Source organism: Bos indicus, chromosome 1 (assembly GCF_029378745.1).
Source record: "Bos indicus isolate NIAB-ARS_2022 breed Sahiwal x Tharparkar chromosome 1, NIAB-ARS_B.indTharparkar_mat_pri_1.0, whole genome shotgun sequence".
Classification (NCBI taxonomy): domain Eukaryota; kingdom Metazoa; phylum Chordata; class Mammalia; order Artiodactyla; family Bovidae; genus Bos; species Bos indicus.
The window spans coordinates 36,615,880-36,642,259 of record NC_091760.1 but is presented as its reverse complement, the minus strand read 5'-3'; the positions used below and the strand labels follow the sequence as shown (position 1 = coordinate 36,642,259).

General features: G+C 39.6%; 1 protein-coding gene across 3 annotated transcripts in view; it reads right to left on the bottom strand.

Annotated features, from left to right (window-relative positions):
• Window positions 1-25,192, bottom strand: part of HTR1F (5-hydroxytryptamine receptor 1F) — a 151,940-nt gene extending 126,748 nt beyond the window's left edge. For 2 of the 3 annotated variants that reach the window (XM_070786676.1, XM_070786686.1), the window contains exon 1: window positions 24,691-25,192. The gene's annotated coding sequence lies outside the window, so the exon portion shown is untranslated. Of the gene's footprint in view, window positions 1-21,769; window positions 21,947-24,690 lie in introns of those variants that run through there. The other variant, XM_070786679.1, reaches the window with a different exon arrangement.
• Between the last annotated feature and the right edge of the window lie 1,188 nt (window positions 25,193-26,380).

Genomic DNA, 26,380 nt, shown 5'->3' with positions numbered 1-26,380 from the left:
AATGCCACCTTCCTATGCTGAACTGTGGGTTTGACTCTTCACTGTCACCTTTCCACAGTCCTATCGCTTTGTACAAGGATTATTTTTAAATTTCCTATCAGAAACTCTCTGGTCTTTCTGACAGTTAGTATCAATACTGTCAATACTGAGAAAAAAATCTGGAGAGTTTTGTCATGTATGTATATGTTTAGTTCAGTTCTTTACAGATTCTCTGATTCACTCAGAGGGTTGTTTTATATCTTAGCAAGGTCTCCCTGTTGAGAGCTCTTTGACCACGAAGCAGACAAATATGTACAAAATTCCCAGCTATACTGCATCTATATAATTCTTCAGGAGAGCAACCAAGAATAAATCACAAGAACTCATTTTCTTTTTTAATAAGTGTGTCTCGTTGAGATCCTACAAAAGTAGAGTGCCATTTCTGAAGGTTATAAGACAGCTGCCACAGAATTTCTACTTGTCAATTTCATTTCTGACAAGACATATCTTTCTACTAGCTCTCCTGAATTTGACAGAACTATTCTTTATATAGCATGGCTTCATCAGTAACATGAGCAATACTACCAACGTGGCATCTGCAAAACCATGAATGATGAACATTTTGACACATATTTAAACACTGTGGTAATCTTACCATTTGTCTTTAACTTTTAAAATTTAAACTTCTTTTATTTCACTTGGAGTACAAGCATCTGAAAAATTGTTGGAAGTAGAGGCCAAAGTACATTCCAGCAATGCATCTCATTTGTAAAACTGAACAGTCTGCAGAATGCCAAAAAGCACTGCTTAGCTCATGTACAGAACAATAATAAAAGGTCCGAGCTCTAAGCAATTCAACAAGTGTAGCACTCCCAACTGGTACAGTTGCAAGAAGTCATAATGTTAGCTAGCTAAAATGCATACCATTCTCTGCAGCAATTTTGCAAGGGGGCTGGTAAGGACCTCTATCTGACTTTTAAAAATTGTCAGGTTTTTATTGTTTCCAATCCTGTTTATAACCGTTCAGAAAATCATTATCACTATCAAAGATGCTTCTTTATCGACTATTTGTATATAATGATACATTATATATTACAGTTGACCCTTGAACAACACCAGTTTGAATTACACAAGTCCACTTATACATGGATTGTTTTCAATAGTAAATATTGAATTTGAATTACAATACCACACAATCCACATTTTGTTGAATCTGCAAATGCAGGACAGTGGATACAAAGGAATCATGGATACAAAGGAATCTTGATTGTGGAAGACTGACTATAAGTGATACACGGATTTCTGACTGCACAGAAGGTTAATAAAAATTCATGCACTGCATAGAGTAGATGGGTTAACTTCTGCCTCAGTGAAGACTTGGATTAAAAGCCTGAAATAATTACCTAGATGCCTGGCCTTGCATGTGTACTTAGTCATGTCTGAATCTTTGCAACTCTATGGACTGAAGTCCACCAGGGTCCTCAGCCCATGAGATTTCCCAGCAAGAATAATGGAGTGGATTTCCACTTACTTCTCCAGGGAATCTTCCTGACCCAGGGATGGAATCAGTATCTCCTACACTGGCAGGCAGATTCTTTATCAGCTGAGCTACCAGGGAAGCCCCTGAAGGACAATTCTGCATCTGTAGTAATCAATAGTTTCTAATTGTACCAACACCTTTAGTGTAGAGTAAGTTAAGAATTTTAATCAACAAACATTAAAGAACAGTAGGAATGTACATGTCCTACCATGTTACCTCCTTAAACAAAAGCTTTCAGTGTCTCTCTGGTAATAAGCTGTATAACCTCAGATCATCCATGTATAATTGGGCAGCAGTGTCCTCTTCTATAGTATGAGATGATGTTTTATTATTAGTATTGATTTGAGAATTAATAGAAACATAAAGTAGCTAATATAGTGTTTGCATCTTCAAATATGTTAATTATATAGGAAATAAAAGACAGCTCATAGTGCTTTTTAATATGGTACCAGGGGCTTCCCTGGTAGCTTAGCTGGTAAAGAATCCACCTGCAGCGCAGGGGATCCCAGTTCGAACCCTGGGTTGGGAAGATCCCCTGAAGGAGGGCATGGCAACTCACTCCAGTCTGGAGAATCCTCCAGAGGAGGCCAGCGAGTTACAGTCCATGGGGTCTCAAAGAGTTGGACACTGTTGAGCAACTAAGCATAGCACAGCACAAGTTACTTTTGCAGGCCTTCCTAGTGGCATTAGTGGTAAAGAACCTGCCTGCCAGTGCAGGAGACATAAGAGACACAGACCTGATCCCTGGTTCGAGAAGATACCCTTGAGAAGGAAATGGCAACCCACTCCAGTATTTTTGCTCGGGAAATCCCATGGACAGAGGAGCCTGGCAGGCTATAGTCCATGGGGCCGCAAAAAGTCAGACAAGACTGAAGTGACTTAGCATGCCCAAAAGCTACTTTTGCAGTGTATCTTCTGATCCTACCCTAGGTTTTTGTTGCTTTGGGAATATACTAGGTTAATCATTTTTAAAGAACTAAATTCTTAAACTTTTGTGTCAGCTCATGTTTTTTTTTTTTTTCCTGGGCTCCAGAATCACTACAGATGGTGACTGCAGCCATGAAATTAAAAGACGCTTACTTCTTGGAAGGAAAGTTATGACCAACCTAGATAGCATATTCAAAAGCACAGACATTACTTTGCCAACAAAGGTTCGTCTAGTCAAGGCTACGGTTTTTCCAGTGGTCATGTATGGATGTGAGAGTTGGACTGTGAAGAAGGCTGAGCGCCAAAGAAGCTTTTGAACTGTAGTGTTGGAAAAGAGTCTTGAGAGTCCCTTGGACTGCAAGGAGACCCAACCAGTCCATCCTGAAGGAGATCAGCCCTGGGATTTCTTTGGAAGGAATGATGCTAAAGCTGAAACTCCAGTACTTTGGCCACCTCATGCGAAGAGTTGACTCATTGGAAAAGACTCTGATGCTGGGAGGGGTTGGGGGCAGGAGGAGAAGAGGATGACAGAGGATGAGATGGCTGGATGGCATCACTGACTCGATGGACGTGAGTCTGAGTGAACTCCAGGAGTTGATGATAGACAGGGAGGCCTGGCGTGCTGCGATTCGTGGAGTCACAACGAGTCGGACATGACTGAGCGACTGATCTGATCTGATGTTTTTTTAGATTCACCCAAAATGTCTTAAACCTATTTCTATTCACACACTCCTGAAAACACCATTTTTGAGCATTTAAAAAACTGAAGTACAGTTGACTTACAATATTTTATTAGTTTCTAGGTTACAATACAGCAAAGTGATATTTATAAATATTCAATTATGGCTATTACAAGATACTGAATATAGTTCCCTGTGCTATACTGTAGGACTTACTGTTTATTTTATACACAGTAGTTCATATTCGGTAGTCCCAAACTGCTAACTTATACCCTCTTTCCCCTTTGGTAACCATAATTTTATTTTCTATGTCTGTAAGTCTGTTTCTGTTCTATAAATAAGTTCATTTTTATGGTATTATATTTTAGATTCCACATATAAGTGATATCACAGTATTTGTCTTCGTCTGACTTACTCCATTTAGTATGATAATCTCTAGGTCCATCCATGTTGCTGCAAATGGCATTATTTCATTCATTTTTATGGCCGAGTAACATTCCATTGTGTATATGTACCACATCTGTACCCATTCACCTGTTGATGGACATTTAGGCTGCTTTCATGTCTTGACTATTATAAATAGTGCTGCTATGAACACTGGGGTGCATGTATCTTTCCAAATCAGAGTCTTCTCAGATATATGCCCAGGAGTGCAACTGTTGGATCATACGGTTAACTCTTATTTTTCTGAACTTGGAAAACCTCTTACATATTTAAATGTCAGGCTTTTAAGCCTTCCCTGTTTATTATAGCCACAAGTTATTTTCTTCCATGAACTCTCATGACATCTTATTTCTACTATCTCTAAAACTGTATTTTTGTTACAAATTCCACAGGTTGGCCAACTCAATACCCCTTCCATATTTCTTGTCTCTTTTTTCACCACAGAGGCCACAAAATGATAAGCAATAACATCAACTCCTGAAGATTATCTGTGTGTCACTGCCCCATAGCTTTTTCAAAGTTTTGTGCTTATTTTGACACTTCAAAGATAGAAAGGCAAACAAATGTAGTTAAGTTTTCCCAAATTCTGCCTGTGGTGTCTGAATTTCTCAGCAACACTTCCTCTTACAAGAGATCAATTTTCTGGTAGCTATATAGGTGTGTCAACACTAGAGGCATTGTCACGTCCTTACTAAATGTACTGTATCAATTCTGACCTCATTTTACTCATTTCCAATGAATAACGACAGAAAGAAGGAAATGAGTTATATGAAAGATGAAGAAAAATATTATCTATTTCTATACCAAACAGAGTCTTTTTTATTGTGTCTTTTAATCATCACAATATGTATTGTGTTGTTCATTATTCAGAATTTTACAGACAAATATATTAAGGCTTAGATAAAGTGCACAATTATACCAAAATCACACATTAAGTGATGTTGCTGAGAATCCAACCCATGAGTTTCTGGTCCTATGGTCTTAATCACTTTGAATCACACCACACTGCCTCATTCACTACTTTAAGTGTGAAAGTACATACCATCAGGCACAAGGCATTTTTTATTTTTACCAGTTAGATCGTATATATCCTGGTAACCATTTTTTTTTAATGTTCAAAAACTGTACCAGCAGCATGCTGGAGTTGGCTCCCACTGGCTCCTGAGAGCCTTGGGGCACATTTCTTCACAATTCTGTGTTCAGTGACTTCATGTTGGTAGTTTGAAACTGATCACGTCAGGAGTATTTACACTATGAAAATTGGCAAACCCTACAAATCTGAGATCTTGCTCTCCCTCCTCCAGCTGGCTGTTAAATATTTACCAGAACACCACTGGCTGGAATGCTTTCATTCAAATCTTCAAAAGCATCTTTTTATAATTATAACATTAACCTTCTCCCTTTGCTTTTATATACCTTTCAGAGCTCAGTTTTCATCTGTTGACTTTTGAAATATCACTGTCATGTCCTTTATACTTCAATGACTTCCCACTATTACAAAATAAAAATCATCAAATTCCCTTTCCTCCTAATTTACTTATAGCCTTTCCTTGTCCCCTTTGAAAATTTCAATTTCAATGTACAGTTGTGCCAACTATCACATTCAAGTAGTTTGAGCACTTGTCTATAGAAATGGTTCTTTGCATGACAGAACTTTAATTGAATACCCTGAAAATAACTGAACTGCAAGGGAAGATATATAGGTAATCATTTAGAGAAGCCAATAAGCCAGAGTATTGGATAATTCCCAAGTTTATGACCATGGTTCACATAAAATTCAAAATATTTCCTAAGTGAAAGTCTGAGAAGTATGGAGTAGTCTTTCTGAACTATGAGAAAAAATAAGTTAATGAATTGTGTGAAATCAGGATTATATACTAGTATCTAGTCTATGGTCAACAAGTACATAAAAAAGAGAGTCATATTATTTTGGAAAAAATAAGAGAAAATTTTAACATTTTTAAGTACTAAGAGCTGATAGAAGATCTATCTCAGATAAAGAGTTCATTATACACATATCTGGCAAAGTGTTTTTTAAAATTAATAATTCTTGTGCAAAGTTACTCTCTATTCTTCTTCACATGAAATATAAACTGAGTCAAAAGCCACAACTCAAGAAATTTATTTACCTGATTGCATATGATTCTTCACCCATTTGAGTTCATACTGAAATTATTTATAAATCAGTAAAGACGGAAATGGGCTTCCCTGGTAGTTCAGCTGATATAGAATCTGCCTGCAAAGCAGGAGACCCTGGTTTGATTCCTGGGTTGGGAAGACTACCCTGGAGAAGGAACAGGCTACCTGCTCCAGTATTCTTAGGCTTTCCTGGTGGCTCAGACTGTAAAGAATCTGCCTGCAATGTGGGAGACCTGAGTTAGATCCCTGGGTTGGGAAGATACCTTGGAGGAGGGCATGCCAACCCTTTCCAGTATTCTGGCCTGGAAAATCCCCATGGACAGAGGACACTGGAGGGTTACAGTCCATGGGGTCACAGAGTCAGACATGACTGAGCCAGTGAGCGACTAAGCACATCACAAAGATGGAAGTGACTGAGATATTGTTAGAAACTAGTGATACCTGACATCTTCCTGGCCAAAATATCAGGAGTTTCTCTTTGAGACAGTATAACTCAATCTGATTTAAAATCATAGAGAATGGAAATTTAACTATTTTAATTTGGCCATATTAAAAAAAAGAAACTGTTTATATGGGAGTAAGTAAAGATAACGTTGGCAGATGCAACCAGACACACTGTAAATGTGGGTTAAATAATCACAACAAAAGAAGGTTTGGGCGGGAATGGAAAGTATTATTCCTACACTTGTGGCCTGCTTGGACCCTGAGAGGCATGCTAACGTCCAGAAATATGTCATCTGGTCGAGCCTGGAACTGGGCACTGCTGAAGTTTATTGTGGCAAGGACAGTAACATCAAATGAAATGAAAGACAGCATTTTGATGAAAGAAGTTTCTTTGGGGACTGCCTGTCCCCACTGCTTTCTATCAGAAAACACAATCTTGGAAATGATAAGGAATTTAAAGAATGACCAATACCAATTTCTAGTTGATAGATATCAACTATCTGGTTATAATTCTAAAAAGAGTAAATAAAACAAGAAATTACCAATCAATGTCAAAAGACAATGACAAAATAGAGTAACTGACAGAAAGAAAAAATAAGAAAACACTGAAAATCGGTTCAGGTAAAATGAAACCTGATATTTATAGCAGCTAGTAAAAACATTACATAAATCCACCTATTAAAAAGGAAAAAGATCCAGGTAAGACTATCAAGAACAGGTAAAAATAAAAGCTAATAATATTTTGCTTACAGTGAAAGTTGCTCAGTTGTGTCCGACTCTTTGTGACCCCATGGATGAATTCTCCAGGACAGAATACTGGAACGGGTAGCCTTTTCCTTATCCAAGTGATCTTCCCAGCCGGGGATCAAACCCAGGTCTCTGGCATTGCGGGAGGATTCTTTACCAACTGAGCCACAAGGGAAGCCCTTTGCTTAAAATAAAACTCCAAATATAAAATGACTCAAGCCAACAAACATTCAGTTCAGTTCAATTCAGTCACTCAGTCTTGTCCAACTCTTTGCGACCCCATGGACTGCAGCACACCAGGCTTCCCTGTTCATCACCAACTCCTAGAGCCTACTCAAACTGATGTCCATTGTGTTGGTGATGCCATCCAACCATCTCATCCTCTGTTGTCCCCTTCTCCTCCTGCCCTCAGTCTTTCCCAGCATCAGGGTCTTTTCTAATCAGTTGGTTCTTCGCACCAGGTGGCCAAAGTACTAGAGTTTCAGCTTCAGCATCAGTCCTTCCAAAGAATATTCAGGACTGATTTCCTTTAGGATTGACTGGCTGGATCTCCTTGCTGTCCAAGGAACTCTCAAGAGTCTTTTCCAACACCACAGTTCAAAAACATCAATTCTTCAGTGCTCAGCTTTATTTATAGCCCAACTCTGACATCCATCCATACATGACTACTGGAAAAACCACAGCTTTGACTAGACAGACCTTTGTTGGCAAAGTAATGTCTCTGCTTTTTAATATGCTATCTAGTTTGGTCATAAATTTCCTTCCGAGGAGCAAATCTCTTTTAATTTCATGGCTGCAATCACCATCTGCAGTGATTTTGAAGCCCCCCAAAACAGTCTCTCACTGTTTCCATTATTTCCCCATCTATTTGCCATGAAGTGATGGCACCAGATGCCATGATCTTAGTTTTCTGAATGTTGAATTTTAAGCCAACTTTTTAACTCTCCTCTTTCACTTTCATCAAGAAGCTCTTTAGTTCTTCTTCACTTTCTCCCATAAGGGTGGTGTCATCTGCATATCTGGGGTTATTGATATTTCTCCCAGCAATCTTGATTCAAGTTTGTGCTTCATCCAGCCCAGCATTTCACATAATGTACAGTGTATATAGGTTAAATAAGCAGGATGACAATATACAGTCTTGACGCACTCCTTTCCTGATTTGAAACAAGTCTGTTGTTCCATGTTAGTTCTAACTGCTGCTTCTTGACCTGCATATAGATTCCTCAGGAGGCAGGTCAGGTGGTCTGGTATTCCCAACTCCTGAAGAATTTTACATAGTTTGTTGTGATCCACAGTCAAAGGGTTTGGAATAGTCAATAAAGCAAAAGTAGATGTTTTTCTGGAACTCTCTTGCTTTTTTGATGATCCAGCTGATGTTGGCAATTTGATCTCTGGTTCCTCTGCCTTTTCTAAATTCAGCTTAAACATCTGAAAGTTCATGGTTCACGTACTGTTGAAGCCTGGCTTGGAGAATTTTGAGCATTACTTTGCTAGTGCATGAGATGATAAAAAGTATAATAAGGCTAATATAAGACAAAATGAATTGAATTTTAAAAAAGATAAATGTCACATTGGAAAATTTGATGAATATATATCGTGAAGTGACCAATAATCAAATACCACAATATACAAATAACCTTACATTGGCTATCCAACATGGAATCAATAAATGTGATAAAGGGAGATTATTAATGGATCTCTATAAATTAATAATAGATCAATCATATAAAATAACAAAAGAATATATATGTTGAACATAAGGATAATTTTAATATTGGACACAGCACATGATTCACTGTTTTTCAATTATGCAGTGTATTTTACAGAAATTAAACATTTGTAGACCAAAAAGCAAACTCTACTAAAGCATCTCAATATAAATCATCCTGGTTACACTTTCTGGCCACAATATAATGATAAAAATAAGCATCAAATGAAAATATTTGAATACAAAACCTCAAACCCTATCATTTATAACACCCTCTTCAAAATAACTGTTAAATCAAAGAGAAACATTTGAATTCATTGGTCCACTATTTGGTTTGTACTATTGAGAATGATAAATAGTAATTCTAATGCAATAGCTCTATAATTATATTCTTTTGCTTTGCTTAGAATATGAAATAGACAAAATTTTAGATTCAGAGATTTTTTTGGCCATTTTAAACAGCCAACAGAATAAACTAAAAATACATTCATATTAATAAGAATTAAGCAAACTAAATAAAGACAAGCAAATAAAAACAAATGAGTGCTCTAGCTATAAGCACAAGGAGAAATATCCACAACTATAACCACAAAAAAGAAATAATTATGACTCATATTAATATTTCATATCATGAAATACCAAGTAAAGACCCAAATAAGAAATGTGTGGAACCCATAAGAAGGCAATTATAAAACTTTATTGACAAATATGAAAAAAGTCCTAAATAAATAAATATGAAAAAAGTCCTAAATAAATTGAGAGATACCATATTCCTCCATGGGAAATCCAGTCAGGCCTTTCACATTAATTTTTACTCAAAATTCTATTCCAATAAAAATCTTAACTTTTCTGATATCTCACAAAATTATGTTTACTGAAAGGGAACAAACATGAAAGAATAAAGAAAATTATGGAGAAGAGTGATTTTAAAAACTCTTGCCCTACAGCTGTTAAAATGTTTACAATAACTTAAAGTAGGATAGATATACTGCAACTATCAAGAAAGAAAAATGAAACAGTATTGATTACTGTAAACAGAAGCACCTAGTAGGTGAGAAATTTTACACTTCATACTTATGAGAACAGAACATGGTTTATGAGGTTTATGAGGACAAGACATGGTTTAGGACAATAGGCTAACTCTTCAGTAAGAAGATCAAGACAGAACTCATCACACATGATATACAAAAGTAAATTACAGCTTGATCAAAGAGCTACATAGAAGATAAATAAGATCATTATAATTGACAACTATCAACAAATACCCAACTGAGCTTGGGATGGAAAGTTGTAAGCTTACTTCTGGTTTCATGAAACCAAAACCAAATCAAAGTTTAAAAAAAAATGCTTAATCACATAAAATTTAAATGTATATGCCATCACACATTCAAAGACTATGACACCACCAGTTCAAAGACATCAACGAAGTGGAAAATTTGCAATATATGACAGATAAAGCTTTGGAAAACATAAACATGTCTATGGCAATATGAGCAAAAAACATTGGTAGTTAACTTAAAAAGGAGAAATTCAAATGACCATAAAATTTTTTAAATTATATTCCATTTTTTGTTGTTTTTTAATTGCTTAGTCATACCTGACTCTTTGTGACTCCATGGACTTTAGCCCACCAGGCTCCTCTGTCCATGGAATTCTCCAGGCAAGAATATAGGAGTGGGTAGCCATTCCCTTCTCCAGGGGATCTTCCCGACCATGGAGTAAACTCAGGTCTCCTTCACTGCAGGCAGTTTCTTTCTTTATCATCTGAGACACCAGAGGTAATCAAATAAATATATATCAACATGAATTGAGATATATAATATTGGCTATCAACTCCAGAAAAAATTTTTTTAATTTGACATAATGCTTGATTTCTGTAAGAATCTTGAGGTAGAATCATGGAGAATCTTTAAATGGGGCTTCCCTGATAGCTCAGTTGGAAAGAATCCACTTGCAATGCAGGAGACTCTGGTTCTATTCATGGGTCGGGAAGATCCCCTGAAAAAGGGATAGGCTACCCACTCCAGTATTCTTGGGCTCCCCTTGTGGCTCAACTGGTAAAGAATCCGCCTGCAATGTGGGACACCTAGGTTGGATCCCTGGCTGGGGAAGATCCCCTGGATAAGGGAAAGGCTACCCACCCCAGTATTCTGGCCTGGAGAATTCCATGGACTGTATAATCCATGGGGTCACAAAAAGTAGGACTCGACTGAGCAACTTTCACTTTCACTTTATTCTTTAAATATTATAAATATAGGTTTTCAACAATGAGGAAAATGTTATAAGAATAAAATCACATTTTTATATTTAGAAACACCTGCAGGTAACAAGAAAGATAATATTTTAAATTTTTAAATTTTGCAATTCATTTTTGTTTTAAGCTAATGATGAAAATGGTTAAATTCATCTTAAAAATGAGTTCAGAGGGAGATGCAGTTTTTTTCTCAAATATTTTAGGGTTGAAGGCAACATATTCTATATTTGGATGATGATTGGACCAAGATTAAATGTGGATTTGTGTCCTCTAGTTCTATCACTGATGAGCCCCAAGCAATAGGACAAACTATTGGGAATCACCTCCCTCTTGACAAAATGGGGATAATCATTCCTGATAAGATGTGATGGAATGTAGTTACACATTGGAATACAGCTGTGAAAACTATCAAAAAGTTTGTTCTTAAGCCATTACGAGCGTACTCATGCAATTATGCATAGTTCAATCGGTCTATAAAGAATCCGCCAGCAATGCAGGAGATACAGAAGACGTGGGTTCAATCCCTCCTTCGGGAAGATTCCCATGGAAAAGGAAATGGCAACCTACTCCAGTATTACTGCTTGGGAAATCCCATGGACACAGGAGTCTGGCAGGCTTCAGTTCATAAGGTCACAAAGAGTCTGCCAAAACTGAGCAACTAAGCATGCATGCGCCATTTTGTTAATTATTTACTTAGTTTGTATGAAGGGCAGGGCATTACTACTTTTCATTTAGTCAGGTTCAATAACACCTTTGTATGCTAATCATCATTTCATTCACTCCAAAAGCTCTTACATCCTTACTGTTTTACTATGAAGCCCACATATCTATCTGTATCTTACATCAAATCAGATGTTTTTCTGAACAAACGTTCCAGCATGTGACACTGGTTTTCATTTGACCGTTAGTCACTGCATATTTACTATCCACAATTCTACATTGGTGTGGTGCATTTATGTACTTTTTTAAAAGTGCAACACTCTTTACAGCTTTTCTCCACTTCAGTCCTAAAGTAGCAGTGATATTCAGTGAAAACTTGCAAATACTTTTAGTAAAAGGGCATATTGGGGAAGTTATGGATAGAAAGGAAACTTACATAGATTACAGCTAAATCTTGGTCAACTTATTTAGGACAAAAATGCAGTCTGTCAAGATTTTAACCATTCATTTGAAAGCCCTTTCCGAGACTATGACTATGAAGGGAATAATAGTAGTTTCTCTCTTCTGATACCTTCCAGGTTGACGATGGCTGATTGAATCTAATCAGGTAACAGGGAAAAAGATCTACAGATGAATGTGAAACAAGATGGTTCTTTGAGAATTTAAAATCCAAGCTCCTTTTCTCAAAACAGAAAGGCTCCAAACTGTATATGGTCTAGTCTTTAGTTATGAAAGGTAAGAATAGAGTTCCAGTGCTTTTTTTTCAACTAGAATAAAAAGACTCAAGGGTCTTTGCCTTGTCAAGCACAGCTGCCAAGATTCTAAAGAAAAGCTAAAAGATGCTTTGAATTCTTAGCACTGAATTGTAGTGGCTGCCCTGGATAATATGCAGACAGAATGTTGAAATGACCACTTTCCAAATCTGGAACTCATTATTTCAAGCACTATTTAATAAGACACTATGAAAATATGCAACTGATCTATACATTGTTACCTATACCACACATAACTAAGTCACCCTTGCTTATAAACTGAGCCAAATTAGTCTTTTCCTGAAATGATCTTAGCCCAGAAGTAGTCAGGAATTTTGCTTGCTATGATGAAGAAAACAAAATCATACTTTATATACTTTTAAAAATAACACAAATGCCTCAAAAAGCCAAGTACTGTAAGAATAAACAAAAACATAATTGTGAAATTAGGGCTTTTTATGGCTAGAGAATTTGCATATAACCTTGAATGACTTTAACATATATACTGGTTTCTACTTATATAAAACATCTATCTCAAAATAGATTTTATTTCATTTATTCTCATTACGTGTATGTTAATAAACTGATATATATTAATTTAAAAGATGAATAAATAACACAGAGATGAAAGATTCCAATTTAACTGGAGCCAAAGATCACTGTATCTTAGATAAGGCTGAAAGTTAAGCATTTGCAAAAGATGGATGAGTATCAATAACTCTTGACTTAATTGAGAAAATTTTATTCAATATTAGTTGACATTGTCTTAAAATGAAAGGACTGAAAATGTAACCACATATTGTCCATTTAAAAAAAGAGAAATGACCTCAGCAATGTCAATTCATATTGCATAAAAAATTAAGGTAGTAGGATACTTAAGTGGGTTATTTGAGTGAGGTTATACAATTTTCTTCCCTTGAGATTTTATTATATAAGAAAAATAGCCATCTGTCTTAGAGATTGTGGGTACAGTAGATTAAGTTAAGAAGTTTCTCTGAGTTTTTTTTTCCTTTTAATTTTATGAGACAGTTTGAAAGAGTAAAATGCCATAAAGAGAACCACCACTGACTAGAGAAAAAGAAGTTTTTGAAGCAATTTTTTAAAAAATGACTCCCACCCAAGAGTATTTATGAAAAGTTTAGTGTCACAGCTTGTTGACAAATGTTCTTACCCCAGGAAATAGGAGTAAAAGAAGTTTCCCTTTGACACTCTTTGTACCAAGTACTATGGTTCATTTGGTCTGGAGAAACAGATGAAAAAGACTCAACTCTTGCTTCCAAGGACTCAGTGGTCTAATGGACAGGAGATACGTGTAAATAAATAAAATACAAGCAGCATGGGGACTTCCCTGGTGGTTAAGTGGTTAAGACTCCCCACTTCCACTACGACGGCAGGTTCAATTCCTGGCTTGGGAACTAAGATCACACATCCCAAATGCCATGTGATGAGGTCAAACAATTAAAAAAGAAAAAAACCAGCACGGTGAAGATAGCATGGAAGGGAGCGAAAGGGCCATAACTAGTGCACAAGAGTGAGTTTTTTTTTGTTTTTTTTTTTTTTGGCTAAGAATAGGCTCTGGAAAGGAAAACAAATAAACCTGCATTTGGTCAATTAAGAATTTAGTTAGATAGCCTGACAAACTCAATGGACATGAACTTGAGCAAACTCTGGAAGATACCGGAGGACAGGAAAGTCTGGTGTGCTGCAGTCTTAAGAGTCAGACACAACTTAAGTGACTGAAAAACAAAATAACTAAGAATCTGGTAGGCAGAAGGGAGGATATTCAGAGCGAAGGGATGAACAGAGAAGAAAACCACACATGTCAGATAAGTGTGAGCCATTTCCTATTGCTGAAGCATAATAGCTGCAGGTGGACAAGGTGGAGTGGCAGGAAGTAAACAGGAGCAGAAACAAAAAAGAAGTTTGGGAAAGTGAGGTACATGGCTTGGCTTGTTCCCAGAAGGAAAAGGCAAGTGGTGTCCCCAAAGCATGGGATAGAACTAATCTCTAAAATTAATTTTGTGAGAATGTGGGACAAATGATTCACGGAGGTAAGGCTAGGTCCAGGGAAATGAGGTTGAAGGTTTTAAAAGAATCCAGGCCAGGCATATTGAGTTAAAGCAAATTAACAGATGATCAGGAAAACCGATTCAAGAGACCTATCAGACTGAATTTGAATGGGTATGGAGAAAAACTTTTTTTTTTTAAACAAAAGAAACTGAATTTTTCTGACAGGATATGGAATATAACAGGCTTAGACTTCCTTGGTAGCTCAGATGGTAAAGAATCTGCCTACAATGCAGGAGACCTGGGTTTGATCCCTGGGTCAGGAAGATCCTGTGGAGAAGGAAATGGCAGCCCACTCCAGTATCCTTGCCTGGAGAATTCCATGGACAGAGAAACCTGGTGGGCTATATAGTCCTGGGGGTCACAAAGAGTCGGGCATGACTTAACAACTAACACTTTCACTTTCAGATATTTAAGGAAGGAAGAAGATGAATTTAACTAAGAACCTGTTGACAGGGCCTAAGGGTCATTTCTTTGTCAATACAGTGATCTCTAGTATCTGTAGTTTAATGGGGAGCTTTGGGCTGGATATACAGAAGAGAGGAATTTTCCCAAGTGCAAGTCCCATTTGTGCTACTCAACATTGCTTTACTTGTACTAGCTCATGGCATTAAATAATATTGTGTCACATAGTGAGGAACTGATTCCCCTTTTAATTTTCTTTCCCTTTGGAGTAATCCCTTGAGAGAGTTGATATTTGGTCAAAATTTGTTTTTAACTTTTGCTATTTGCCTTATGAGCTTCAGGTTCAAGGCTTTTAGCTGGCAATAAGCATCTGATTAAAACAGTATCATCATCATTTTTTGTCATGCTGCTGCTGCTAAGTCGCTTCAGTCATGTCCAACTCTGTGTGACCCCATAGACGGCAGCCCACCAGGCTCCTCTGTCCACGGGATTCTCCAGGCAAGAACACTGGAGTGGGTTGCCATATCCTCCTCCAATGCATGAAAGTGAAGTCAAAGTGAAGTCTCTCAGTCATGTCTGACTCATGGCGACCCCATGGACTGCAGCCTACCAGGCTCCTCTGTCCATGGGATTTTCCAGGCAAGAGTACTGGAGTGGGGTGCCATTGCCTTCTCCATTTTTTGTCATAGTTCTTATTAAAATCATTTTGTCTCACAGGTAGCAATAATATTGATTTTGCACTAAAACAGTGATAAGAATTTAATTTTGTTTATTTATAATGTTTTATTTATAATGTGATTCAATTTAAAGAGAAAGTATTTAAAAAAGAAACAGTGTGAAGGAACAGAAAAAATCATGAAAGTAGTACGTATTGTTAGGACTTGGATACAGGAAAAGATGACTGTTAATGGCCAATACTGAAACTGAGATTCATCCTCACATTTGGAAAAACTAGGATCCATCATCTTATTTGGGAGTAGCTAATGGATGAAATCTCAAAAACGACAGAATGATCTCTGTTCATTTCCAAGGCAAACCATTCAGTATCACGGTAATCCAAGTCTATGCCCCAACCAGTAATGCTGAAGAAGCTGAAGTCAAACGGTTCTATGAAGACATACAAGACCTGCTAGTACTAACATCCAAAAAAGATGTCCTTTTCATTATAGGGGACTGGAATGCAAAAGTTGTCAAGAAACACCTGGAGTAACAGGCAAATTTGGCCTTGGAGTCCAGAATGAAGCAGGGCAAAGGCTAATAGAGTTTTGCCAAGAGAACGCACTGGTCATAGCAAACACCCTCTTCCAACAACACAGGAGAAGACTCTACACATAGACATCACCAGATGGTCAACACCGAAATTAGACTGATTATATCCTTTGCAGCCAAAGATAGAGAAGCTCTATACAGTCAGCAAAAACAAGACCAGGAGGGGACTGTGGCTCAGATCATGAACTCCTTATTGCCAAATTCAGACTGAAATTGAAGAAATTGGGGGAAACCACTAGACCATTCAGGTATGACCTAAATCAAATCCCTTATGATTATACAGTGGAGTGAGAAATAGATTTAAGGGACTAGATCTGATAGACAGAGTGCCTGATGAACTATGAACAGAGGTTCATGACATTGTACAGGAGACAGGGAACAAGACCATCTTCAAGAAAAAGAAATGCAAAAAAGCAAAATGGCTGTCTGAGGAGGCCTTACAAATAGCTGTGAAAAGAAGAGAAGCAAAAAGCAAAGGAAAAAAGGAAGGATATACCCATTTGAATGCAGAGTTCCAAAGAATAGCAAGGAGAGATAAGAAAGCTTTCCTTAGTGATCAATGCAAAGCAATAGAGGAAAACAATAGAATGGGAAAGACTTAAGAGATCTCCTTAAGAAAATTAGAGATACCAAGGGAACATTTCATGTAAAGATGGGCTCGATAAAGGACAGAAATGGTACGGACCTAACAGAAGCAGAAGATATTAAGAAGAGGTGGCAAGAATACACAGAAGAAGTGTACAAAAAAGATCTTCACGACCCAGATAATCACGATGGTGTGATCACTCACCTAGAGCCAGACATCCTGGAATGTGAAGTCAAGTGGGCCTTAGAAAGCATCACTACGAACAAAGCTAGTGGAGGTGATGGAATTCCAGGTGAGCTATTTCAAATCCTGAAGGATGATGCTGTGAAAGTGCTGCACTCAATATGCCAGCAAATGTGGAAAACTTAGCAGGGTCCACAGTACTGGAAAAGGTCAGTTTTCATTCCAATCCCAAAGAAAGGCAATGCCAAAGAATGCTCAAACTACCACACAATTGCACTCATCTCACACGCTAGTAAAGTAATGCTCAAAATTCTCCAAGCCAGGCTTCAGCAATACGTGGACCGTGAACTTCCAGATATTCAAGCTGGTTTTAGTAAAGGCAGAGGAACCAGAGATCAAATTGCCAACATCTTCTGGATCATGGAAAAAAGCAAAAGAGTTCCAGAAAACCATCTATTTCTGCTTTATTGACTATGCCAAAGCCTTTGACTGTGTGGATCACAATAAACTGTGGAAAGAAATGGGAATATCAGACCACATGACCTGCCTTTTGAGAAACCTGTATGCAGGTCAGGAAGCAACAGTTAGAACTGGACATGGAACAACAGACTGGTTCCAAATAGGAAAAGGAGTACGTCAAGGCTGTATATTGTCACCCTGCTTATTTAACTTCTATGCAGAGTACATCATGAGAAACGCTGGGCTGGAGGAAGCACAAGCTGGAATCAAGATTGCCGGGAGAAATATCAATAACCTCAGATATGCAGATGACACCACCCTTATGGCAGAAAGTGAAGAAGAACTAAAGAGCCTCTTGATGAAAGTGAAAGAGGAGTGAAAAAGTTGGCTTAAAGCTCAACATTCAGAAAACGAAGATCTGGTCCCATTACTTCATGGCAAATAGATGGGGAAACAGTGGAAACAGTGGCTGACTTTATTTTTCGGGGCTACAAAATCACTGCCGATGGTGATTGTAGCCATGAAATTAAAAGACGCTTGCTCCTTTGAAGGAAAGTTATGACCAACCTAGAGAGCCTATTAAAAAGCAGAGACATTGGAAGAATAAAAAATAAAAAAATAAAAAAATAAAAAAAAATAAAAGTTGAAAAAAAAAAAAAAAAAAAGCAGAGACATTACTTTGCCAACAAAAGTCCATCTAGTCAAGGCTATGGTTTTTCCAATTGTCATGTATGGATATAAGAGTTGGACTATAAAGAAAGCTGAGCGCAGAAGAACTGATGCTTTTGAACTGTGGTATTGGAGAAGACTCTTGAGAATCCCTTGGACTGCAAGGAGATCCAACCAGTCCATCCTAAAGGAGATCAGTCCTTCGTGTTCATTGGAGGGATTGATGTTGAAGCTGAAACTCCAATACTTTGACCACCTGATGGGGAGAGCTGACTCATTTGGAAAGACTCTAATGCTGGGAAAGATTGAGGGCAGGAGGAGAAGAGGGCAAAAGAGGATGAGATGGTTGGATAGCATCACCGACATAATGGACATGGGTTTGGGTGGACTCCAGGAGTTGGTGATGGACAGGGAGGCCTGGTGTGCTGCGGTTCATGGGTCATAAAGAGTCAGACACGACTGAGCAACTGAAATGAACTGAACTGAATGAAATTATTTAATAAGAAGGTCCAGGAAGGATTCCTTTTTCCCATGTATGAGCTTCAGTGAGTCTCCTAATTGAGAAAAATTATTGCAAAGGTTTATACTTATGTGCAATTTTTTTTCTAGAAGGCAGTTGAGTAAAGAAGGAGTGAATAGGAGACTAAATATAGAAGGTACTCAGGAAAATTAGAGGGCTTTCTGTTTGCTTATTTTAAGTATGGACATGATATGATCTCAGTAATATACTTAAATGATGAAGTCATTAAATCAAGAAGAGGATAAAGTGGCAGGTGATAAAAGGAATGGTTTATGAAGCAAAGTTCAGATTGGAATGGGGCAGCTGTGGGACCCAGAGTAGAGAGGGAGGTCAGCAGGATTACACAACTGTGAGGAAGGGAAGCAAGTAAGCAGATAAATATGCAGAAGTTAGAGATAGTGAGGGACCTTCACTCCTGGGAGTCTCTGAATCCCCAGGAAAGAATTATCCTAAGAGTAAAGAGGAAAGAGACAGAGTTAGTTTTGAGAAGGGTGGCAAGGTGTGGTCCACCTGCTGGAAAGAACTAGAGAGGATGCCCCCCCCCCCGCCGCCAAAGAAACAGGTTAAAAAAAAAAAAAGAACGTGATGAGAAGTTGAGTGTCCAAATGATATTAGAACTAAGACTTTACAGTAGCGTCTGTTAGAATAGTTTATACCACCATTCCAGGTAGCACTTAGCTTTCGGAATGCTGGAGACTGACCAAGGGACTGATTCAGATCTGAGGGTTTGTGCGCAAAGGTCCCTGTTCTGTTATGTTAGTTCCATCCTTGACTAGTTTCTGGAATTTCATCTCTACCAATTATTAAGGGGTTTTACTTCCACCATTGTCCTTTTTTTTTTTTTTTTAAGAAATCAACATTAGACAGTAAAGAATTCTCCTGCAATGCAGGATACCACTGTTCAATCCCTGGGTCGGGAATATGGGAAGATCCCCCAGAGAATGGAATGGCCACCCCCTCCAGTATTCTTGCCTGGGGAATCTCATGGACAGAAGAGCCTAGAGGGCTACAGTCCATGGAGTTGTAAAGAGTTGGACACGACTGGGCATGCAGATGTATTTCTGTCTAGTTCAATCTCATTGGTCTAATTCCAACATTAAAGCTCCCATATTAAGAACAAATCTCCATGGTCTGCTCCAGCTACTTTTAATCCACTTCTTGAAGGACTTACTTTATACAGAGCATTCACTTCCTCACTTCCCATTCTTACGTCTGTACCATTATTATTTTAAAGTACAAATCATCTTTTAGATTTACGTATAGATTTAGTATTTTAAATAATTAACCTATGTGCACATAACTCAAAGGTATTGACGTCTATACAAGATTTAATCTCCCTTTCCTACTACCATTCACGCCCCCTGCCCCCTGTAGGTAAACACTATAATCCATTCCGTCAGTATACACTTTCCAAAAAATAGGCTCATTTTTATTCTTTAACAAACGATAACACAACATGCACATTGCATTATAACTTTTTCTTAATATACCTTGAAGATCTTTTCATATTAGTATATAGAATGCAGCCTTAATAATTCTAGCAACTATGTAATATTCCATTGAATGGATGTACATGGCTTATTTTGCTTGTTTTCCATTTATAAGTATTAACAGTTTTCAATTGTTTATTAATATAAAAAGCTTCAGGGAATACGTTTGAACGTATACTATTTGTTCAAAGTAAAAATATGTCCCTAAGATGTATCCTAGGATTGGAATCACTAGGTCACCAGTCTTTATTCAATCCTTATCAATCTTTTGTCACCATCATTTTAACTGAAATAACTCGTATCAAGGTCATAATTCCAAGGTAATTCTTTGTCTTCATATAATTTAACTCTTCCATAGCACTGAACGTAGTTAATCATCACTTCCTCCTGCTGAAATACTTTCTTTTCTCAGCTTCCAAGATATTATAGCCTTCTAGATTTCCCCCTATTTCACTGACTGCTACAACTCAGTTTCCTTTTCTAGCTCCTATTCTTTTGAGTGTCCATATTTTGAGCTGTTCTAGGGATCTTTTCTCAGTCTGATCTTTTAAATACATTCTCTCCTTAAATCATTTTTGTAAAGTCCCATTGTTTTAAATTCCAGCTATACACTGATGCCTGCACCTGAATATCTAATCAAAATGTGAGTGTCCGTCTCTCAGTCGTGTCCAACTGTTTTTGCCACCCCAGAGACTGTAACATGCCAGACTCCTTTGTCCATGGGATTCTCCAGGCAAGAATACTGGAGTGGGTGAATACAGGGGGTCTTCCTTACCCAGGGATTGAACCCAGGTCTTCTGCATTGCAGGTAGATTCTTTACTGTCTGAGCCCTTAGGGGAAGCCCCCAGAATATCCAATAGGTTGTTAAAAACTTAACTGCTTCTCCTTAATCTTCCCAAATCAGCTGGTGACAAATGCATTCTTCCACTTACTCTGGTCATAAATCTCAACATGAGCCTTGGTTTCTTTCCTTCTGTCAGCAACCACATCTAATCTTTCATCAAGTCTTGTCACCCTTACCTCCAAATGCATCCAGAATTCTGCCACTTCTCATCATTTCCATTGCTATCACTCTGGCTGAAGAATAGGCTAAGAAATTCTAATAGCTTCTTAATAACCTCCTTACCTCCCCCTCTTATCTTTCAAGAGATATCTTGACACAATAGTAAGAGGATCCTGGTAAAAGTTTCCCACTAGAACTTCCTTAATGATTTGCCATTATACAGACAAGAACACAGATACCCCATACCATGGGCTAACAGACAACATACTACTTTTGAGAGAAGGAAATACCACCAGGGAATGGCAGAAATTATCAGGTCAATACTGTCCTTCCTTTTTAATACTTGTATGTACTCAGTGATATAATTTTTGCCTATTTATGTCCATCCCTGGGCTCTAAAACGTTTCTCTTTATATTTGTCCAAGTTCAAGTACTAATTTCTGTTATAGATGCCAATTTCAAGTTTCCCTACAGTACTTCAAGTGTACTTCACTTTTAGAAAAGAAATTAGTATCTCTCACCTGTCTAAGGCTGAGGGAGTGGAAAGTGAGGTTTCTCACTTGACTGTGATACCAAGCACAGAGCTGTGGCTCTATATCAGATCAGTACCGAAGCCTCCTTAGGGCTCTCAGGACTCCACCACCTAAGGATTATTAGTGTTTTCTGTTAATAGCAACCAGGAAGTAACACTGCATCTCCTTTACTCTGCCTCAAACAGCATCCTTCCCACCTCTTAAACTAAAATTGAATAAAGAGAATCCTGCCATGGCTTTTCAAATATTATCATGTCCATGTTGTTTTACATCAGCTGTGTATTACTATTATACCAGAAGCTCAGCTCACCTCAGTCACTCAGATGTGTACGACTCCTTGCGACTCTATGGACTGCAGCACACCAGGCTTCCCTGTCCATCACCAACTCCTAGAGCTTACTCAAACTCATGTCCATCGAGTCGGTGATGCCATCCAACCATCTCATCCTTTGTCGTCCCCTTCTCCTCCTGCCCTCAATCTTTCCCAGCAAGTACCTTTCAAAAATCTTTGAAATAATTTCAGTAACAGTTAATCAAATTCAAAAGGACCACAATGAATAGATAAGAAAAAGATAAGAAAATTATGGAATTTAGAAAGATGGTAATGACAACCCTGTATGCGAGACAGCAAAAGAGACCCAGATGTATAGAACAGTCTTTTGGACTCTGTGGGAGAGGGAGGGGGGGATGACTTGGGAGAATGGCATTAAAACATGTATAATATCATATAAGAAACAAATCGCCAGTCCAGGTTCGATCCAGGATATAGGAAGCTTGGGGCTGGTGCACTAGGATGACCCAGAGGGATGGTATGGGGAGGGAGGTGGGAGGGGGGTTCAGGATGGGGAACACGTATACACCCGTGGTGGATGCATGTTGATGTATGGCAAATCCAATACAATACTGTAAAGTAAAAAAAAATAAAGAATTAAGTTATAAATTTACAAGTCTTTGAAAAGAGACAGGCACCCAATTTTAAATTAAAAAATTTTTAATTTCTTAAGAAATATGAATGTTGCAATATTTTTATCAGCATCTTTAAGTCTTTATAAAGTAGCTTAGTAATATATTTATGTATTTAAAACAATGAAAACACTGCCTTTACAAATGTGCTACTATTGCTTAATCCCAGTCATCTATAAAATTTGCCTGTGAGGTAAAGCAGCAAAAACTGAATTATTCTTTAAATCTCATTCCAACAGAGATCTTTATACATTGTTAAGAGAGAACAACCCCTTGATTCACCTTAAGCTCATCAGCTCTGTAATAAGTCTTAGTGGATGAAGCTTGACAAATGATTCACACTGACCAAAGGAGGTATAGGAAAATATACTCCCTTGGACGAAATAAATAAATAAGTTATTTTTCATATCTGGGAACTCTTCAGCTAATAATACAGGGGGCTGCCCCTGGTGGCTCAGCTGTAAAGAATCTGCCTGCAGTGCAGGAGACACAGATTCAATCCCTGGGTCAGGAAGATCCCCTGGGGAAGGAAATGGCAACCTGCTCCAGTATTCTTGCCTGGGAAATCGCATGGACAGAGCAGCCTGGTGGGCTACACTCTCTAGAGTAGCAAAAAGAGTTGCACACGACTTAGCGACTAAACTAGCAGCAAAGCTAGTACAGGTAGGTATAATAGTTGTTCTACAAACATCTGAGTTTAATGAACTATCTATCCAAAGCACAGAACACAACTTCGGATTGGAAACAGCAAATAACTACTTTCCTTATCAAGCCAGACCCTGTCACAGATCAGAAGGGGTGGAGGGGAGCAAGAAGGACACTTTCCTGAGATACACAAAGTGATGATACTTGAACCCGCCTATGTGTTTGAAGGAGAAAAGGAAAGACAAGGAGGAACAGCATCTTCGAGCCCAGAGGAAAGACAGAGTCTTGCTTAGGTTTGTTTTGGCTGTTGACACTCCCACTGCTTCAGTGAAAGCCAGCGCAGAGTCTCAGAGTCTAGTCCACCTCTCTCATCTAACACAGTGGGCAACTCAAACTTAAGGGTCATTCGATTGTTGATCAACAAACAAAATTTTAAAGATCTGGATGTAAATGGAACCAGGAGAAAACCATTTTGAATGTGCTTCATTTTACTGGCTTTAGGTATAGCACACCAAACTGCAACGATATAACAGCACAGATATTCCAGAAAAACTGAGGGGCGGGGAGGGTGATGCTTCCTGCTTATACGTCATCTGAAATGTTCATATAACAAATCAGCTTCACTGGATTACAACTGTCAAGGTGCCTGGGCCGTACTTTACATGCAGCAAAAGAAGTCTTCTCAAGGTTTCTTCCAAAGCGCATTTTCTGTTCTCACCTTATAGGGTCCACCTCTTGCATGCAAATAGAAATCACCCAAAACCCAAACACAGCACTGAGGCACCCAAAATGCTAATCTCTGGTTGTATTCTTCCTCCTCGTCTCCGTCTCCTCCATTTATTCCTTAACTTTCCGAGCACACGATGCGGCTCTCCCAGTTTTGGGAGAGGCAGGAGCCTTGAGGATGAACCCTCACTCCAACCTCCGTTTCACCTTTGCTCCTAAATCAGAAGGTGTCTTCCTTCGACGCGCAGGACCCACAGCAGCCATTCGTTAACCCGAAGTGGAAGCTCTCTCCCGCCCTTTTAGCTCGAGGGTTCCTACTCTCGGGAAATCAAGTAGAAAACTGCTGCTCCCCGCCCCACCCCCAGCCAACTACGCTTCCGCCCGGCTCCACACATCTCTCTAATTCCTTTCCCCAGTGTTCTCCCCAGATCCCCCCGAGGGATGTATTCGCGACTCTCCCGCCTGTCCTTCCAGGGCTGCATTCTGGCCCGAGCCCCTTCTCTCTCCACCACAACGCAGGAACGCTGGGAGCCTATCCCCGAGGTGGGGTGTCGCCGGCTCGGACCGCCACCCCTCACCCCAGCGACGGGGCCGGGCCCCCGCCTCCCAGCCTGGACCACCTTCTCCGCCTTGGCCCATCCCTGCTTCCCACAACTTCAGCCCGGCGGAGCAGAGGTTGTACACCGAGTGCGAAAGGGCGATTCTGAAATTCCAGAGCTGCTGCTTTTGCCCCAGAAGAACTGAAGGAAAGGAATTCGGCTACAGCTCCGCAAGGCTTCCCGGCCCTCCCGCCCAGGGCAGCCGCTGCCCGGGGCTCCCCCGCGCCCCTTCCCCACCTGCGCTCCGGCCGCGGGCACGGCGCGCTCTCCCGGGCTGAGCGCTGAGCCGCACACTCACCCGAGCGCTCGCCGCAGCAGTCCGGAGCAGGAAAGGTGTATCCCGGACCCCCCGGGTGGGGGTGGGGGAAGGACGCGCGGGAGGGCAAGGGCTGCGGCGCGGGACGCCGGCGGCCGCCGGGAGGAGGGCGGCGCGTCCCGGCTGCTCTCGGGCCCGCTGAGCTGGCTGCGCGCTGCGGGACTCTGGCTAAGCGCCGGGGCGGGTCCCGAGCGCGGGTGGGCGGACGCCCCGGGCTCTCTACCACCCGGAATACTCCTCTCCTGTTGCCCTCATCCCTTCCTTCCTTCCACACCCCTTTTCCATCTATCTTCTTTCACTTTTCCGCCTCCTCTCTCTTCTCTCTTCCTTTTCCTCCCTCCCTTTCCACTGATGCGTGGAGAAGGGCGGGGGAGGAAAAAAGTCTCGTCTCTTTAACTTGAGTGATACCCTTGCAGATCATCTGTTCATGGAATCTGGAAATGACGTGAATAACCTTTCTGAAACCATCTAAAATGTAACGACTTTAGTCCCCCCCCCCCCCTTTTTTTTTTTTTTTTTTTTGCTTCTCCTTCCCAGTGGTTCTTTTTATCCTGTTGGGTGGCTAGGAAGGAGCTGAGGTCAGTAACGGAAAGCGAAGAGGGAGTAATAGAGGGCGGTCCTCTGAAGTGGGACTGAAAACCATCCACCGAGAGGACCCACAGATCTCTTTATCCACAATTTCACAAAGCAGGCATTTCCTGAATATAATTGAGATTGAGGTGGGAGAGGAGAAGGGAGGTAGGCAGGGTAATGGGACCAGGGTTTAGTTAAGGCTTTATTCCATGCTATCTGTAGTGGTTTACTCTCCAGATGCATTAGAATTCATCTCTAGTCTTATGACCTGGATTTGACCTTGAGAAAATAGTTGGCCTTTCCAGTTCCTGGCTTTAAATCTCTTCTTTAATCCAATGTCTTTGTAGCCCAGTAGACTGACTCCCTTCAGTTGCAGGCTATCAGAACTCCAAAGACCTGTGTTGACTTTGATCCTGGGCTGGAAAGATCCCCTGGCGGAGGAAATGGCAACGCACTCCAATATCTTTGCCTGGAAAATCCCGTGGACAGAGGAGCCTGATGGGCTATAGTCCATGGGGTTGCAAAGAGTGGGACATGACTGAGCAATTTAGCAAGCAGGGAAGCTTTAGTGCTTCTTGGTAATGTAACAGAGCAGGACCCTATGCGACCTTCCCTCCGCTTGCCTCTTGTCTATAGAAAAATTTTAGCCTCCTAGGCCTTCCTCAAGTTCCAAAGAATAAATTTAATTGGAGCAGGAGAAAATGGAGAAGGAAAGGAAAACTGTTAAGCAAGACAGAATAATAATAGTTCAGCTATTAAACAAAGTCAGGGACCTTTAGTTCCTCCTCAAGGGCCATGGATAATATTCTGAGCCATATCCTTTGAGCTGTTTGGCAGAGACTGAAACCTCTACCAAGTGAAAGAAGTTACTTGTATGCTGCCCATAAGCAGGTAGGCCTTGAATGAGTTGAGACCAGGTTGATGATGTTGACTCATTACCTGTCCACAAGCTGATCATACACTCCACAGCCCCTGTCTTCACCTTGTCTTTAAAATCCTTTTCTTGGGACTTTGCTAGTGGGCCAGTGGTTAGGACTTGGAACTTTCATTGCAGTGGTCTGGGGTTCAATCCCTGGTAAGGGAACTAAGATCTGGCAAG